At 40.5% G+C, this 18525-nt stretch overlaps 1 protein-coding gene and 1 long non-coding RNA gene across 4 annotated transcripts in view; one reads left to right on the forward strand and one right to left on the reverse strand.

The window, feature by feature from the left end:
* HPSE2 (heparanase 2 (inactive)) overlaps window positions 1–18525 on the reverse strand; it is a 631399-nt gene that overhangs the window by 45725 nt on the left and 567149 nt on the right. The window lies entirely within an intron of this gene.
* The window catches only part of LOC112672168 (uncharacterized), a 29114-nt gene that overhangs the window by 2006 nt on the left and 8583 nt on the right, over window positions 1–18525 (forward strand). For both annotated transcript variants that reach the window (XR_003144082.3, XR_003144081.2), the window contains exon 3: window positions 4726–4903. This is a non-coding gene — a long non-coding RNA (uncharacterized LOC112672168). The remainder of the gene's footprint in view (window positions 1–4725; window positions 4904–18525) is intronic.

Genomic DNA, 18525 nt, shown 5'->3' on the forward strand with positions numbered 1-18525 from the left:
GCCAAAGGCAGGCGCAGTGGAATATACTAGGAATAATCCCTTCTGTAGGATCCTAAGGACCTGAGAGAAACTCAGACCATAAACTTGAGAGTAGAGTCTTCCAGCCTTAGCACTAGTGGTAGCTTGGGCCTGATAATTCTACTGGGACAGACTGCCCTGCGTTGTGTAGGTTATTTAGCAGCATCTCAAGCCTGCAACTACTAGATGCCAGTAGCATTCCCTTCCTCCAGTTGTGACAAACAAAAATGCCTCCAGACACTGCTGAGTCTCCCCTCAGCATTCAAGTCACCTTCCCTCGTTTGACAAACCACTGACCTAGACTGTGGCAAGTGGAAAACATTGGTGCATCCCTACATTTCACAGGCTATCTCATAAATGTATTGTGGACACACTCATGTTTCTTGTTTATGTATGTGGTGTGGAAGTATGTAGCATCCCATTAACCTTATGTTTTATATATGATGGTGGTATGTAAGAATGTCTAATAGCTTGTTAGTGATCATTTAAGAACATTCTTTCCATTCACCCCAGTCAAATGATGTTTCCAAGCATGGAAAGCTTGTGCTCCAATCTTTGCATGGACAACAGAGCTGAATTCCTAGACTACTCTGGATTTCTGGGCACTTGTGTTTGTTCCTAGCAGGGGTAGAAAAGCCTGGGTTTTGGAGTCAGGTACCCTGGACTGGAATTCCAGTTAAAACTCATTTATCTGTGTTCACTGTTAACTCACTCAACTGTTCTGAGCTGTAATTTCCTCAACCATGAGAACCTTCCTTGCTTGATCATGGTGAAAATTCAGGATGAGATGAGGCCTTGGACAGTGCCTGGCCCAGTCTCAGCAGGCTGAACCAGTTTCTGCTCATAAATGTTTTCTTCCCTTGGTCTTGGATTACTACCCAGGAAATAGGAATAAGAGAAAGATTCCATCACAGAGTTTAGTGCCCCCGAATATTTCTTCAGCTTTTCTCAAAGCATAGTACAGGCAGGTGGCAAAGTCATGCTGGGATAATCAGGGAAGGTTCTTGAATGTGATTGAGAGCTTTGACCTGGACTGCTTGGAAACAGCTCGGGAGACAGTAAGTGAAGACGGGGCTTAAGTGAGTAGGGCTTTATCAGGAAAGCTGTCCTCACAGGGTAAGAAGGCTGCTGCTACAGAAGTTGTGTTTCACTCAGGAGGCCTCTTCAATGTCATTTTGTAAGCCATAATGTGCATGGCAGCAACTGAAGTCAGACTTGGGTTCTAGTTCAACTTCACTACTTTCTAGGTAAGACCACAATCTTGGGCAAGTACACACTTCATAAGGATGTTGTGAGGATTAATAAGGCTAATGTATGTAAAGGGATCAGCCCAGTGCCTGGTGAGTGGTAGATACTGAACAGTATTAGCTGATTGTACTATGAATAATTGTCTTCTGTGGATACCTGTGCTTATATTTATTGTATTGAATGTACTCTAGAAAGGATGAATGATGGGGATAACAAGGCCCAAGGTAGATAAGACAGAAGTCAAATAACTAACCAATCACAAGAGAAGAAGTAGAGGATAAGCTATATATGGGAGAAAATGCAGGAATAAGATAGAAAAAGTGGGAAAAAAAGACAAAGGTTAAAAGTGCATAGTGGTACTCTTATGTAAAAGCTGGGGGTCAGGTAGCTGTGTGCACTAGAGGCTTAGAGAGTCAGGCCAGAGACAAGGTCCTACCTTCATTAAAAATGAATGGACAGGTAGTAGAAGAGGCTTTTGTTTTGCTATCATTATCATCGGGCAATATTCACTGAGTTCCTGTGATGCATTGGACAAACAAATAATAAGGCAATGTCACACCTTGAAGAGCTCATGGTTTACCGGGTCCCTAAGTAAACTTTTTCATCTAACTCAGAGGTCCTACTCTCTCTAAATGGCCTTGTCTGTGGATGTTGGTAGGCAGAAGGAGTCAAACCTTGAACAGATTCTCTCTCCCCAACTTGTGCTCTTTTACCACCAATGTTTTTCTGTGCCCAATATTTTGTACAAGTCAGGAAAGTTAAGTGCATTGAGGTGCTTATTGAAAAGACTTCAGAAGAATAGGCAGGCTTTTAGGCAGGCTACAGATGCTGAGCCAGTGGAGAGATTTCTGAGAGAGCATTTGGAGAAAAGTTGGTTTGCTCCTTTGTGCTGGGTGGCATGCTCTAGCACCTTTCTGACTACAAGGAGAAGAATCAAGTCTGTGAAGTCAGCCACAGATCTGACCACAGCTTTCACAGGCCAATGGCAGGGTCAACCAGCCCCAGGGGAGACATTCTTTTGACAGCCACTCTGACAAGCTCAGGGGATTTGGAACACAAAAGTAAAGGTGGTCTCCAACCAGACAGCTCCAGGAAAGCCTGTGGAGGAACACTGCATTGTCCACAAGCTATTCCACAGCTGCTTCAATTACAGAATTAAACTATATCTGAGTAGCAGCAACATCCAATGAGAGCCAAATTGGATTTCTCCTTGGAAAACAAGCTACAGACCACATCTTTATTGTGCAGACACTCATTAACAAATATGTAAAAAAAAAAAAATAAAAACCAAACAATCAGAGAAAGATGTTTTCCTGCTTTGGAGACTTTTTAAAAAGCATTTAATTCAATCTGGCATGCATGGCTGAACCTGAAATGGCTACAATGTGTAACTGGTGGGAAAGCATGACCAAAGTGGTTCTATCAATCCACGGTCTGCAGGACAAATACACCCAGAACTCAACTGGCATAAGAAGGGGGCTAGCTCCCCCCTTCAGTTTTTCTGAACACTGGAGAAGGGTTTTCTATGCCTGAGGCACTTCTAAATTCAGGATCTTTCCTGAGAAAAGAAACACTGCCTCAGATAACTAGGTTAGTCTCTTCATCTCTCCCCTTGTTCCTGGGCAAAGTTAAATTGCTAGGCTAGCCACAGGTTTTAGACCCTCAGGCCATCTACAAGGAAATTTAAGAACTGATTTTCAGGAAATAGTCCCAAATGACCTCACGCTTGACTTTTTTAAGTGTAGAATATGCTATCTGTGCTTTTATAGGGTCCACTAAGGTTGTCTAGACTCCAGACCCTGCTCTAAAAGGCCCATAATTTGAGTGGAGCCAAAGAAGTGAGCTTCACGGATCAGGATAAGATCTATCCTTTAAGAAGAAACTATATATTTGTTGGCTTTTAAGATATCTCCATTCATATCAGGGTTTATATGATTTTAAAAGAATAGTTAACCTTGTAATCACCAAAGTGCATTTACTATACCCTAAAGCCAGGGCATATGTGTAGAAATATGAAATAAGATAAAGAGTCAAGCTGGGGAGGGACAGAGAATCTTTGTTGTATTCCATATCCTATAATGGAAGCTAGTAGGTACTTTGCTATTTATGAAAGGCAGTGTATGAAGTGTGTGGGGCAATTCCAGGATGTGAGAAAATAGGTCTTGTGGAATAAAGCCCATCTCCATCAGGAATCTAGAGAAGGGGAGACAGAAGCATTAGAGAGAAAAGGTAGGAGGTCTGTCTCTATTCTGTGCTTTGAGTATACTTCTCATTTCGGTGACCATTTTGCTGATATCAAGTTAAAAGTGAGGACTGATAATTAACTGGCAAACCCATGTTGCCAAACTATATCATTCTCAACAGAAAATACACTAGAAACAGAATTGACCAAAGTGGTCACCCATACAGCATTCTGGCTCAATGTTTCCTATATGGATGCTCCCCTATGACCAGGGGCAAGAAGCAGTTCTCTTGGCTGGGCATAGCACAGAACCACCAGAGGTTTCTATCTTTAGCCATTACATCCTTACTGTTCAGGGAACAATTGTGGGTTAGTGACAGGAACACTTTGGAGCAGGTACTTTGCCAGTTATATATTACTATTTTAATAAGTACAAACGAGAAGCCACACTACCAACTCAGTAACTACCTTTGATGTTTTCATACATAACTCCTACATATTGGAAATCAATCATTATAAACCCAAAAAGCTTCATTTATGGAGTTTTACAGACTTTGCATAAAGAAATATTAGTTGATGGAGAAGCTGGAAAGAATAGCAACCCTGGCACAGAAACCCACTAAGAAAATAGAATATGGACTCTCTGAAATGTGCAAGATTTTCACAGTTCAAAGGGAAGTCCAACGCCAGAAAATTGCCAGCTGGAAAACAGCTTCTTGAACCCTGAATGAAGACATTATTATAAATCTCATTACATAATTTGATAATTCTGACATTTGCAAAAGCCTGCTGACTTAAGTCTTGAATTGCACAAATTCTCCACACAAATTAAGCTTGATGGAAAATTTTATTCTATTTTGCTCTGATTACCATTCCTTAGTTTTAAATGACCGCAGTTGTTTTAAAAATGTAAGTGGGACAGTGAAAATGCATTTAAAAGTTTCCCTTACAATTAGGAAATAAAGACTGTGTCATAGAGTTTCACTCTCTGGTCTCTCTCTTCTACCTCAATGAAGTTTCCGTGTCAACTATAAATGAAAAAATTGGCAGAACTCCCTCCTATCCTCTCTACCCTCATAGTCAAAGATATAAATACAAATTTCAGGTGTTACTGACAGAAACTGAGCCCAGAACCCAATAGGTTCGGGGCCTTTCTTAACATAATAAGGGATTTCCTTTGGCATATACCTATTCTGTGGGGTGATTAGGGCTGTGTGATGTTGGAAATTACATTGTAGGCAGTGCATTCTTAGACAACTCTGCATGTGATTTTGCAGACTCATGGAAGCATCCAACCCACATGCACATGAGCATGAGCAGAGGAGATATGCACAATATGTGTGTCTGTAGTTCTTTGCTACCCAAGTGACACATAACGTTGATAATGACCAATGAGCACAGAATTCCAGTGGATTCATGATGCATGAGAGTTCAACGAGACAAAGTGAGTGCAAGGTGAGTGTGTGTTTTATGCAATGTTTTCATTGTTCTAAAAGAACAAAATACATATACATGTACAAGCTATGAAATACAAATTGTATAATTTTGGTAATTTGCATGGAATTTAAAGGCTTTTCTATTAGCACTATGTCTCGCATTCACAATAGAAAGATGAATGGCAAAAGTCATGTTAATTATTTAAATTTTTAATTGTTCTTTATTTAGAAAAACTTTAATACCAAATTAAAAAATACTGTAAGTCAGAAGAGAGACTGGCAGAAAGGAAAAAAGCTTTGCAGTTTGGTATATGTTTAATGGCCCTTTTCGAAAACTGAGGTTCCACATTTTCTTTTTGCATGGGGTCCCGCAGATTATGTAAGGTGGCAGGATCCATCCTCACTTTTCCCAACAACTCTGCAGCACTGTAATATCCCCTTCCTGTATATTTCACCAGCATCTACCAAAACAGGGTGGGAGTCCAAAAACTGGAGAGATACTGCTGGGAAGACAGGTCTAAGGGGAGATTCAAACTGATTGCTGGCTATAAAAGGAATAGCCATAGAAAAAGAGGAGATGGGGCTATAAGGATCTTGCCTTGGTGAAAACTGAGTTTGATGGGTGAGACCCACATGATTCAGAGAAAGTAAAGTGGGCCTGTGAGCTGCTGTAGTGCCCTGCATCTCCCACTGTGGCCTCTGGACCACAGAGGGCAGGAAGTGACACATGCAGGTGGGTTGGGGTGAGGAGCATGTAAACATGGAAGGACGAGACTGGTAGAAAGGTTCTTCAATATTTTACCTCCATAAAAGGATTTCTGAATTTGGCAGCACAAGGGAAGTGGTGTTTGGCATCTTTCAATACCGATCATGAATAATGTTTCAACTTAAAATTTTTGATCTAACTCTTCTGTGGGTTGGATGCTTCCATGAGTGTGAGGCAAAATCACATGCAGAGTTGTCTAAGAATGCACTGCCTACAATGTAATTTCCAACATCACACAGCCCTTAATCACCTCACAGAACAGGGATATGATGATTGCCATCATAACCTCGATCCATAGCCTCAGCAGCTAGAGTTTCTGCTATCTAGCCTTCTAGTATGGTTAGATGTGGAAACAAGAATGTGTGCTGCTTCAGGACCTGGGTATAGGGCAAGCTATGGGAGAGGACTGAGTGTAGGAACGGAAATCTTAGCCCTGTGAGTACAATGATTAGAAGTAAGGTCTAGATAGAATATTTGTCTTTCTCTGTGAGTTTGTATTCACATGGGTGACAAGGAAAATTATTGAAAATTCTTACACGAAAACTACAGCTTTGGTGGGGCTGTGAAATAGTAATGTGTATTAAGTCATTTATACAAATGTCATTTCTCTCAGCATAATAACAATCACATTATTAGATATACCAGATCAGCTCTGCTGTAAATTTTATTTTGATTACAACACTAACTACAATATTAAATTAAACTCTATAGTATAAAGTCTAGCACTAGTCATGGGGCCAGTCTCATTCCAAAATCATATTTCCTTGATTCAGATTACAATGCCTGTGTTCATACAGCATGGCCATCTGCTTATGACTTCAAAAATAAATACAGAGAACATAGTTTCTAAAGGACCTGGGGGCTAAAATACAGAACATGGTCATCATTAAGTTTATAGATGACACTAATGAGAAGAAGGGCAGGCTGGGAATTCTAAACAGGAACAAATGCAGGGTAGAGGCCTAGAGAGAGTCTTAACCATAAAAGTGAATGATGGCGAAGGACTATCTTTGTGTGGTCATGTCTAGATTAGGATGGGGGCTCATTGGGGTTGGGGGAAATGAAAGTGGTATAAATTTCTGAGGCCGGGGATCCCTGGGTGGCTCAGTGGTTTAGTGCCTGCCTTTGGCTCAGGGCATGATCCTGGAGTCCCGGGATCGGGTCCCACATTGGGCTCCCTGCATGGAGCCTGCTTTCCCCTCTGCCTGTGTCTCTGCCTCTCTTTCTCTCCCTCTGTGTCTCTCATGAATAAATAAATAAATAAATAAATAAATAAATAAATAAATAAATACATAAATACATAAATAAATAAATAAAAATAATAATAAAAAATACAAAAATAAAAAAAAATTTCTGGGGCCTAGCACTCAGGAAGAGGGCCCAGTGTCCAACCGTGCTAATATTAACTCAAGTACCTTGCAAAGATGTTCAGCCAGTCCACTCTTGCTGGGGGAGGGGTGGAAACATGTTTTCAGGAGAGCTCCAACCCATTCTGTGGTTTGTACAGTGTTAATGTGATGATTTAGGATAATGCTATCCTGGGGTTTGCATAAAAGGAGTGGAAGGCAAAAAAAAAAAAAATGTTCCTCTCTTATCTTTACTCCTTCCCATCCAATCCATCCACATGGCCTATCATTTCTACCTCTTACTATATTCTCTCATCAGTCCCCTTCTGCCCTCTTCATTGCCACTGCCAGTGCCCTTGTGCGAGCCTTCATAGTTTCTCACTGGGTCCATGACAGTGTCTCCCTAGGCTCTCTGCCCCAACTCTGGACTCTCTGCTATCTGTTCTCCACAGAGCAGTTCAAGTCATTTTCCCAAGACTTATGTCAGATCAGAGCAGTTCCCTTCAGTGGCTGCTCATTGCTCTTGGACTAGAACCTGAGCTCCTCATGGTGGTCCTTATGCTCTGCATGATCTGGCTCCAGCCTAGCTCTCTAGCTTCTTTATATACCTCTTCTACCTCCCTACTTCACTCAGCTTTCTTCTCCACCCTATGAATCCTCTGGACCTGCTCCCTTCTGAAAGCCCCAGCACAAGAGTGCTCCCCCGGCTCTTCTTGAGGCCACCTCATTCTCATCGTTCAGCTCCCTGCTCAACTTCCTGCTCAGGGACCTATCTGTGTCACTTCATCTCAAATAGCCACTTCCATGCATCTGCCTTCGGCTCAGGTCATGATCTTGGGGTCATAGGATTGAGCCCCACATTGGGGTCCGGGCTCAGCAGGGAGTCTGCTTCCCCCCTCCCATCCCTCCCTCATGCTCATTCTCTCTCTTTCTCTGAATCAGATGAATAAATAAAAAATCCTTTTAAAAAAAGCCTCTTCAGGCATCTGGGTTGCTCAGTTGGTTAAGCATCTGACTCTTGATTTCAGCTCAGGTCATGATCTCAGGGTCGTGGGATTAAGCCCCTCATCGGTCTCTGTCCTCAGTACAGAATTTGTTTGTCTGTCTCCCTCTGCTTCCCCCACTCTACTCCTGCTCTCTCTCTGTCTCACTCTCTTAAAATAAATTTAAAAATCTTAAAAATAATAAAGTAGCCTCTTCACCAAACCTTCACCAGATTTCTCCAAACCTTTATTGTTATTGTCACAATCTGTAGTAATTATCTTATTTTCTGGTTACTTATTTCTTATTTTTCTCTGCCCAAGATAGACTCTGAGCTTCTTGAGAACAAGAAGCCATGTCTATTTCCATCATAGCTATATTGCCAGAACCTAGCACAGTGTTAGTACAGAGCTGGCACTCTGTAAGAATGTGTGAATAACTAAACCCATCTCCTGTCACAAGGCCACTGTAGTGATCAGCATATTTTAAAACTGGACCTCTTAATCCTGTAGTCATTTCTGGGGAAGTAATCTGCGGCTCCAGAGCTGATGAATGTACCTGGACAATAAAATAAAACGTATCTTCAAGCTCCCAAGGTGCTTAGCAGAGGCCCTTCAGGGATGGGGCAGGTGTTATAGCACATGGTCAGGTGATCTTTGAACCCTCAATCACAGCAGTGGCAGCTTCGGCAAGAACACTTTTTCTTTTGTGGACTTTTCACCTACATTTCTATGCCTTGGAGAATGCCTCTAAATTTAGCATCACCTGCATTTTCATTAAGGTAGCCTTAACATCTGCCTTCCTAGATGAGGAATAATGGTGAGAGACAAGGACAAAGAAGCGACTCCTCCTCTCGACAGACTCCCAGCAGGCATCCCTCTGTGCAGCCCAGAGTCACTCATCACTCTCCTGTGTTTGTCTTCCCCCGGCCAGCTTTTAGTTTATTTGACTGGCTTTCATTCAACATACTTAAGTTTTGAAAGCTGAGCTTTAGGAGATATAATTCTAGACGCATTCTCTGAGTCATGTCATTTTACCCAAAAAAGCATATGATGCGAGGTTTAGAGGACATTTCCTAAGGCAGAGCTGCTGGAATTTTTAAAAAAAGTCAAGAAAGCAAGAGGATGGCCAGTACACTGATCAACACTCATTCCTCAGATCACATGGTGATTCCATCAGTGGAACTAAGTGTGTGCTGATCGACCCATGAAGGCCAGTGCAGGACAGATACCCAATTAGTTATAATAACCTTTGACTGGCGGGTGAAAGGAGAGAACTATGTAAATGTGGACACCCAGAAAGGCATTTTGGGACCAAATCACTGGGAATTTCCTATCTGATGTGTCCACTGGAAGTGCAGTCCCTCTGAGCCATGTGCTATGCACTCTTTAGGATTCGGGAGCCAAGTGATGGGGATACAACAGCTCTAAATGAGCTTCACAGTTATTGTGAATGAAAGAGGAAGGCCATATATTTTTAGAAGAAAAAGCCATATAAATCTGACAGTTTTACCCCCGTCATAGCAAATCCCAACTATATCCAGCCAAACCACTTTGTTTTCCTGACAGAGACTTGCACAGTGGGAAGACACGAAAAATCAGTGGTAACAACTGCTTTGGTACCCTTTGTGCTCAAGTGTAATGTCTCTGGGTCCATTCAGGATAAGGTGGGTCACCTTCCATTTTCAAACACACGCGCGCGCGCACACACACACACACACACTTAACCAACACACATGTAGTAATAGCCTTATACATATAAGATGAATTATTCAAGTAATTTTTAAATTTTTCTCCTTAAATTGCACTATACTTTCCTGTTTTGAAATATCTAAATTATTAGTCACAACAGTACTATTATCCATTTAGTGCTTTTTTGTTGTTGTATCGAAATAGACTAACAAGGATGAAGAGTGGTTCTTAAATTTTTTCCAGGTAAATCTGCAAATATATAGATTGGTAGTGATAACTATCAACATTTAAAAGCACATACCTTTTTACTTTAGTAATTTTATTTCTAGGTATCTTTATGCAGACTTACTACACTACACAAAGACATCCTTAAGCACCCATCTTCTCCGTTTTTGTAACCAAGAAGCTGAATGTAGCTGTAGAAAACCACACACTCAGGCAGACAGGTTTCATTTTGAATATGATCCCACATCTCACATGCGCTTTCAGTGCTACTGGTAATCTTATGACAATTTTTAAGTTTCTTCATCAAACTGGCCTTTCTACTCTCTGAAGTGACTATTTCGTACATTTCTTTTCTGCTTAAATCCTTTTCTTTGCTCATATGCCTTCCACTCAATCATCTTGCCCTATGTCTCAAACAATACAAGGAACTGTGATCTGGGAGCTCCTTTTCTTCTGTCACCTAGTCCATGCACAGTTGCTGCTATATCCTACTCTCTTCCTATACAAGTCGGAAGTGCTGTCTCTCCCAAAGAAGGCTAGGCTTTGTCTACCACCTCAAATCCACCTTCTTTTTTTGCACTGTCAATCCTCATACTTTTGCCTGGCTTAAAATATGCTGGCAAATTTGTATCTTCAGTACAAATATCATTGAACTCCAGACTTATTATTATTTTTTTAATATTTTTTATTGGAGTTCAATTTGCCAACATATAGCATAACACCCAGTGCTCATCCCACCAAGTGCCCCCCTCAGTGCCCATCACCCAGTCACCCCAACCCCCTGCCCACCTCCCTTTGCACTACCCCTTGTTCGTTTCCCAGAGTTAGGTGTCTCTCATGTTTTGTCACCCTCACTGATATTTTCACTCATTTTCTCTCCTTTCCCCTTTATTCCCTTTCACTAATTTTTATATTCCCCAAATTAATGAGACCATATAATGTTTGTCCTTTTCTGATTGACTTATTTCACTCAGCATAATACCCTCCAGTTCCATCCATGTCGAAGCAAATGGTGGTATTTGTCGTTTCTAATGGCTGAGTAATATTCCATTGTATACATAGACCACATATGATTAATCTGCATACTTGATACTCTACTTGGATGTCTCCCAAGCGTCTCAAAATTAACATGTTCAAAGGACCCATCCTTCCCCACAAATTTATTATTCCCCTAGTCTTCCTCACACAGTGAATGGTTGCACCACTCAGTAGTTGTCCAAGCCTCTATTCTTTGATTCCCACATCCATCCCTGTTATGCATGTCAATTCTACTGTTTAAAGATATGTTGAATCTGTCTATCTTGATAGCCACTAGCCTGGCCCAAACTAGCCATCATCATCTTGCCTGTACTAATGAAAAAGCTTCCTTCCTGGCCTAAACCTAACTATTACAATCTGTTCTCTAGAGTATGTGAGTGGTTTTCTATATATGTATCTCTATATCTGTATTGGTATCTATCTATCATCTATCTATCTATCTATCTATCTATCTATCTATCTATCTATCTATCATCTATCTATCTTTATATCCATATCTGTATCTAATCACATTAAATGAATAAAATTCTCCAGTGGCTTCTTGTAACATTTCAGACCCAAACTTCTTACCACAGCTTACAAGGTATTTTATAACTGGTCTCTCTCTACCTCTGCAATGTTATTTCATGCTGCTTTCTCTTATCTATCACCTTTTAGCCACAGCCTCTTTTCAATTCCTTAAAAGCACTAAGTTCATTTCTGTCTAGGGCTTTCCAAATGCTATTCCATATGCCTGGAATGCTTTATCACCTTTGGGTTCCATTTTAAATACCAACTTCTCAAAAAGTTCTCCAGGTAAGTGTTCCCAGTTAACTTTACATTAGCACACTTCATTTCCCTCATAGCATTTATCACAATTTGTGATTGCCTATTTACTTCCTCATTTATTCTATATATTTTGGGTACTAGATTGTAAACTCTGCAAGGCAGGGAATATTATTCAGATATGTATACCTAACCCTTCACACAATATGTCATACATAGAAAGAGATCGATAAATACTGATGAATATTTGAGTAAATGAACAAATGAATACAAGAATGTTAGGTATAGCATTGTTATAATACCAAACAATAAAAAACAACTTTAATGTTTACTAATAAGTGAAGGGTTATATAAATGATGGCAATCCTTAGAATACTAAAAGGTAGAACTATTTTCACAGGGATAAAAAACTGTCCAAGATATATTAGGTAAAAAAAAAAAAAAAAAAAAGCAAAACTGTAGAGCATAGTATTTAAAAAGTCTTATGCCACACCCAAATATATTATAGCATATGCATGGAAAGTTCCTGAACCTACAAGAAACTGTGATAGCTGGTACTTCTATTTAGAGGGAATCCTTTCTGTCCCCATGTACAGCTTGAATTTCTTAACATAATTATGGATTACTTTTAAAATTTAAAATCTTCTTAAAATTAAAATACAAACATATATTAATTAACAAAAACGTAGCCATATATTGCATTTCTGTTCCAAGAGATACTAGGCCCTGTTTATTAGAAGCTAGGGGGTAAAGGACACATATGTAAGTAACCATTTTCATTAATTAATGGAGACCTGCTGTGCCTTTTCCCAAAAGATTAACTTGAGGTGGCTACGAAAAACTGTGTTGAATGTGACAATTAAAAAAGTAGATTTGTAACCAGACCAGGAAGGATCTTGTATGGAGAGTGAGTAGTCTGCATTTACTGGATGGGAACTGGAGGGTCTTAAAAGACTTTGTGCTTTAAAAAGTTCAGTCTGGCCAGCTAGGAAGATTAATCTTCCAGAGTAAATTTTACCTCTTTATAACATCTTATAATTTAAAAACCATGAAACAGGTAACACTCTCATTACTCCTCTGCTAACAGTAATAAGACAGAGTTTCCTTTAGTTAGGAAGTACTCAGATTAGAATCATCTCTGGTGCTACTGGCACAGACCTCCTTGACTCACCAATTGCCAGGGCTTTGTCTGATGTAAAGAACCTGCAGACCACATTGGTGCCCGCTGGCTTCTTTTGGTTTCCTTCTGGTTGCCTCATTTATATTTATGGACAGACATAATGGAGGGGGTGTATATGTGCAGGTGGGATAGGGTGGGGTAGATGGTCTCTCCTACTCAAAGATACTAAACCCAGCTAGACTTACTTCAGTTCCCTCAAGTGAGGGAAAAGAGGGTTCCATCCCTCACTTGGAGGCCTTTTAAATATTTTGGTAGTTCTCAAATCTTAGAGTGCAAAAAGAATCACCTCAAGGGCTTGTTAAAACTTCGATTCCTGTGCCCCATCCCCAGAGATTCTGATTCAGTAAGACCAGGGTGGGCCTGAGCATTTATTTGCATTTCTAACAAATTCCCAGATGATGCACATCGTCTGGGGACTGGACTTTGAGAATCACCACTTTAATGGAGTAAGCCTACTCTCCTTTTCTCATGCGTGCGGATCCTTAGGCAAGTGCCATGTGGTCATTCGGGAGAGCAGCCATCCCTTTTATTGGTCACAGTCCAGAGCCTTGACTTTGCTGTTTGAACAACTTCCGGTAATTTCTGCTCTGGACAGGCAGCACACAGCCCTTTGGAATGTCTCTATTCTGTCTGGCTTTAGGGTTGCAGCCTCTCACCCTGCAGTGTGTACATGGCATTCCATACATAACCATTAGCAGGACTCTGGAGTGTTGGGTATGGGAGACGATGCATCCTGTGTTCTCACCCCCCCTCCCCACCAGCGTTGTGTTGCCTCCCATCCTCCCGGGGAAGGGGCCTTCTGCAGTCAAGTGGGGAGCGAGCCAACAGACTGTTCAGGGAGTCCATTGTCACAGGAAGGGCTCTGGATCCTGGGGAGAAGGACCTGATATATTAGCCACTCATTCCTTCTCTCTATCATGTCATTCTCCCTCTACCCAAAACATATTTTCTTCTTTCCTTTCTGCCCCAATGTTAACTCTGCTCCAACACAGAGAATGTATGCTCTGTGCCAGGCACAGTACTGTGGACTTCAGAGGCAACAAATGTAGAAAACTTGGTCCCCACCCTCGAACAGTTTAGACCCCACTGGAGGAGACAGACACCTTAGTGGTTACCACAGGAGATCAAAAGCATTTAGTGCTGGGATCCCTGGGTGGTGCAGTGGTTTGGATCCTGCCTTTGGCCCAGGGCACGATCCTGGAGACCCGGGATCGAATCCCACGTCGGGCTCCCTGCATGGAGCCTGCTTCTCCTCTTCCTATGTCTCTGCCTCTCTCTCTCTCTCTCTCTCTGTGTGACTATCATAAATAAATAAAAATTAAAAAATAAAAAGCATTTAGTGCTAAAATGCAAATTCTGGAAGTACAGAGAGCCCGGAAAAAAAGGATAATCACTTTTGACTGAAGAAATTAGACTCTGAAGAGGGGGTGTCATTCCAGCTGGCCGTAGGAGGAGAAAGAGAAGAGCAGGGAGTCTATGCTTTGGGGAACAGAATGAGTACTAGAATCTCTCCACAATAGAGTGCCCTTCTGTGCTATTGGAGTAGGGGAGGAGGAGATGCGGAAGCAGTGTATTTCTAAGCTTTTACTTAGTGCCATCAAGAACATTGGGTGTTTCTAATTGCAGCTCTGCCCACCAGGGATATTTGTCAGCTTCCTGAATTTCCAGCTGTTGCCATGATCTGTTTTACTCTGGGCCTAACAAACTTCGTGCAGATGCAGGCAAAATTACTGATTTGATTACCGATTACTAACTAATATTCGTAGTTTAAAACTTCAAAGAGGGTCCTTTGAGGGAAAGATGTCCAGTTTTTCAAATGTAAGACAATAAACTCAGTTTTCTACATCTCATTTTCAAGTATGTACCAACATTTCAGAAAGTTGGCCTTTCTTTATCGATAGCCTGTGACATAGGGAACGGAGCAGTGATTTTCCCAGATACCTACTTGAAAATGCAACATAGGAAGCCTTCTACTGACTTTGAACTTCTATTCCACATCTAACTCCTAATTATGTAACCCTTAGCAAGTTACTTTATCTCTCTGTGCCTCAGTTTTCCTCATCCATAAATGGGAATCATAATATCTACACTCATAGGGTTGTTGTGGGAATGAAATGAAATAATACCTGTAAGCTCCCAATAACTACTAGCTGTTTTTTTTTTCTATTGACATTTAAGCTAAGCAAATGTATTTTTAGGTGAATAGGCCCAAAATTTCCACATATTTCCACTTTTTTCATAGCTTTAATTCAGAACTCTGTCTGGGTTTCATAAGGGCCATGTGCAGTATTTGCTCCATCAACATGGAAGACCCCTAATTAAATCCTATGGCTGAGCAGTTCTTCAGATATTTGAGAGCTTGCTGGAAGAAAATTCTCTTCTTTCCTGTATGTTGGGAGTCTCTAGTACATCTTCTATACTCCTTGAAATTGTTTATGAGGTACAAAGTCATAAAGAATAGAGAAGGCACATCAGATCCTAGGGGACAGTTAATAATGCAAATGACCAACATGGAAATCTTGAACCACTTCTTCTAAAGCATGAGTAATGGTTACATTCATGGACTCTTAGGTCACATGAGTCTGGATGCTGCCTCTGCTTTGTGATCCTAAGCATGTACCTTAACCACTCTTTGCTTCTCCTTACTTACATGAAAAAATGGAAGCGATAAAAGTATGTACCTCAAGAGGCTGTTGAGACAATCAAGTAATAGAATTTGGTAAAGCATTGTTAGTACAGTGCCTGGCACTTAACAAGCACTCAGTAATATTAGGTCTTGTAGCATAATGGAAAGAAAATCAGATTGGAAGTTGAAGTAATAGCTTTCTAGTAATAGATTTCTTCTTTATAGAATAAAGGATCAGGAGAAAATGATCTGAAAAGATTCTTCTCAAGTCTAGTCAGCTGATTCTAGCCTCATCTTACCTTTCAGAGTGTGGAACAATAACCTTCTCACTCTTTAGGATTTAGAGAACAAACTACAGACCCTGAAAAAGCTTCTCTTTGTCTCTTTTGACCATTATTGTTGCTGGCATTATTGATTCTCAGGGATGTGTGCTGATCTAGCTCTTTCTCTTCCAGGGGTCTGCATTCATTTCCATCTCTGCAGATACTCCCTTGGTACCATCATTCTCTCTGAGGACCTGGGACCACGTATGCCCCTTCTTTGGGACCTCAAGATTCTGTTTTAGGAATTAGGAGGATCTCTTAAGTCCCTTCTAATTTCAATATTCTGTGAGTCTGTAGATCTCAACCGGTACCCTTTTCCTGTGGGTGTTTGGCTGAGACTGTAACAAAGCTGGATGTATTCAAGGGCAGTGTGGGCAATAAAGATTGCAACCAATGGGCTAGACTACAAATGAAGCAGCTGTGATGTCTAGTACTTCTTAGTATCACAGTAATTAGAGGCTTAAACAAACTAAAGCAGAATTTTATAAAAGAAGGTAGGTTTGGGGAGGTATTTAGAGGATTCACAATTGGGCATTCTAAAGATATAATAATGCCTTAATACAAAATTTCCTGGCTTTCTTTCGAGTCACTGGAACAGTGTTTATGTTTCGTAATGTTAATCACATGCAATTCTTCTAAATCTGGGATCTAATGGATGCAAAAATTGGTCCAAATGTCAATTTTAAACATATGTTTTTTATAGTGAAGAGACCTGTATGGTTCCAAACACCAGTTAACTCTTTGATGAAATTAGGGTCTGATTTTTTTCAGAGATGGTTCTGACTGGTATTCAAGATGGGGAGAAATCCTTAGACATTCTAGCAATGGGGTCAGCAGAGGAATTGGAAAGGCACTTTCCTGAAGCAAAGTATGAAGGCCTGGGATAGCTCAGTGAATACTGCTCACTCCAAGGAATGGAGGGAGTTAGGAAGCTGTCCGGCAGACTTTGGTAGGCTCTGGAAATTTCAAAATTGGACAGAACAATGAAAGCCAATAGAACTCTTTTGTGGGGACTTTAAATGCAGATGGAGAACATACTGATTTTGTTGGTCATTAATAGTCATCCTGAATTTCAAAATGACCATTTTCATTTTTTTCTAATGATGTGAAACAGTTTCACTTGGTCCTCAGAGAGCAATTAACTAGACTCTGTTGGTGTCCAACAACTGTGGTTGTTGTTTTGTCTGAAGAAAAGGAGGCTGGGCGATGACTTAGCTTTTCAGGACAAGAAGAAATTCATAGTTTAAAAAAATAACAGAAATACGAGTTAGATATGAGCCTTTAAATGCCAGGACATCACAATTGGAAGAACTGGCCAAAACCATGATACTGAGGGGCATGAGTGGCATCTGCTCTGAAGACCTGACAAGTACCACCTGTTTTGTCCTACTGAGAAATTGAGGACAATTTGATTCTTAAAGCTGGACACCAACTCAGTCACTTGGTGCTTCAAATAACACTGCCATGACTCATAACCATTTGGATATTTAAATTGGAATTGCCTTTTAAGCCAGTAAAAGTCATGGAAGAAATCCACTCCATAGTCACAATCTGGGATATTTTTCACCCCAAGTGAAATTTCTCAGTTAAATTATCCACTCTGTTCAGTCTTCCTGACTCCAAATAACATTTAGCTACTTCAAAAAATGCAACCCACCACTACAGGATAAAGATTAACCATAGATAAGACACTAAAGAATGTGCCATAAATGCAGGATGCAATTCCTAAAGAGATGTTTCACAGATATCTTCAGCAAAGGCAATATCAGTAAAAAGAACTGTAGAGCTTTCTGAAGTGACTCTTTTTGAAGAGAAGTCCTTTCATTTGGATAAATTAGTTCTGGTGTGCTTGAGAAAAAGTTAGCGTGTTACCCCCTAAGCTTACTTCATATGTAGGGCACTTCATTTTCCCTGCTCTCTACCACCTCATTAGATGTTAGGAGTACAAGTGTAGTGGTTTATTGAAAGGGCTCAATTTGGTGGGGGTACCCACAGAAAACAACTTCATGCTACTTTTTAAAATTATGCCATTCAAACTCAATTTTCTATTTCTGAATGTCATCTCAAAGCTTATTTCTTAGATTTTGAATATTAATCAATAATTTCATTTTTGGGTATTAAAAAGTCCAGCCCAATCTTGTATCAAAAACTTTAGTTTTTTTAAATCCAGTTTGATTCATTTCTTGACCAGTTTCAGCTTGGAATAAATCAGAAAACTGCAGGGGATGGAGGGGATACATACTTTTGTTTGTTTGCTGTTTTTTTTTTTTTAATTTAATCCTATTCTTTACCAATTCCTAAAGGACTAGATGGGAAGAAAAAAGGTAAGACAGGGGCAAAAATGCCTTATTGACTGATGGTACTGCAATGTGGCTTTGGTGTACCCTCTAAGGGAGATGCCCAAATCATGGACCCTTCTCTTGTGGGACATTTTTGTGGCTTCTTCTAATACTTTCCTGCTAGGACCCTCCATGAATACTATTACCTTATGCAGACAACAGGCTTTATAGTTGACTACTTAGAACTCCTCTGAGCTTCTACCCTGATGATATATCTCTCACAGCTTCTTTCTTCTTGGATGAGATTCTTTTAAGACAACTGAAGCTTGGTTATTTTCTGTGGTATCTACTCTAGGCCAGCTCTCTCACTTCATTGAATTGTTAAGGACAGCTCCAGCCAGCCTTTTCATTAGACCTTTCC

Source organism: Canis lupus, chromosome 28, assembly GCF_003254725.2.
Source record: "Canis lupus dingo isolate Sandy chromosome 28, ASM325472v2, whole genome shotgun sequence".
Lineage (NCBI taxonomy): Eukaryota > Metazoa > Chordata > Mammalia > Carnivora > Canidae > Canis > Canis lupus.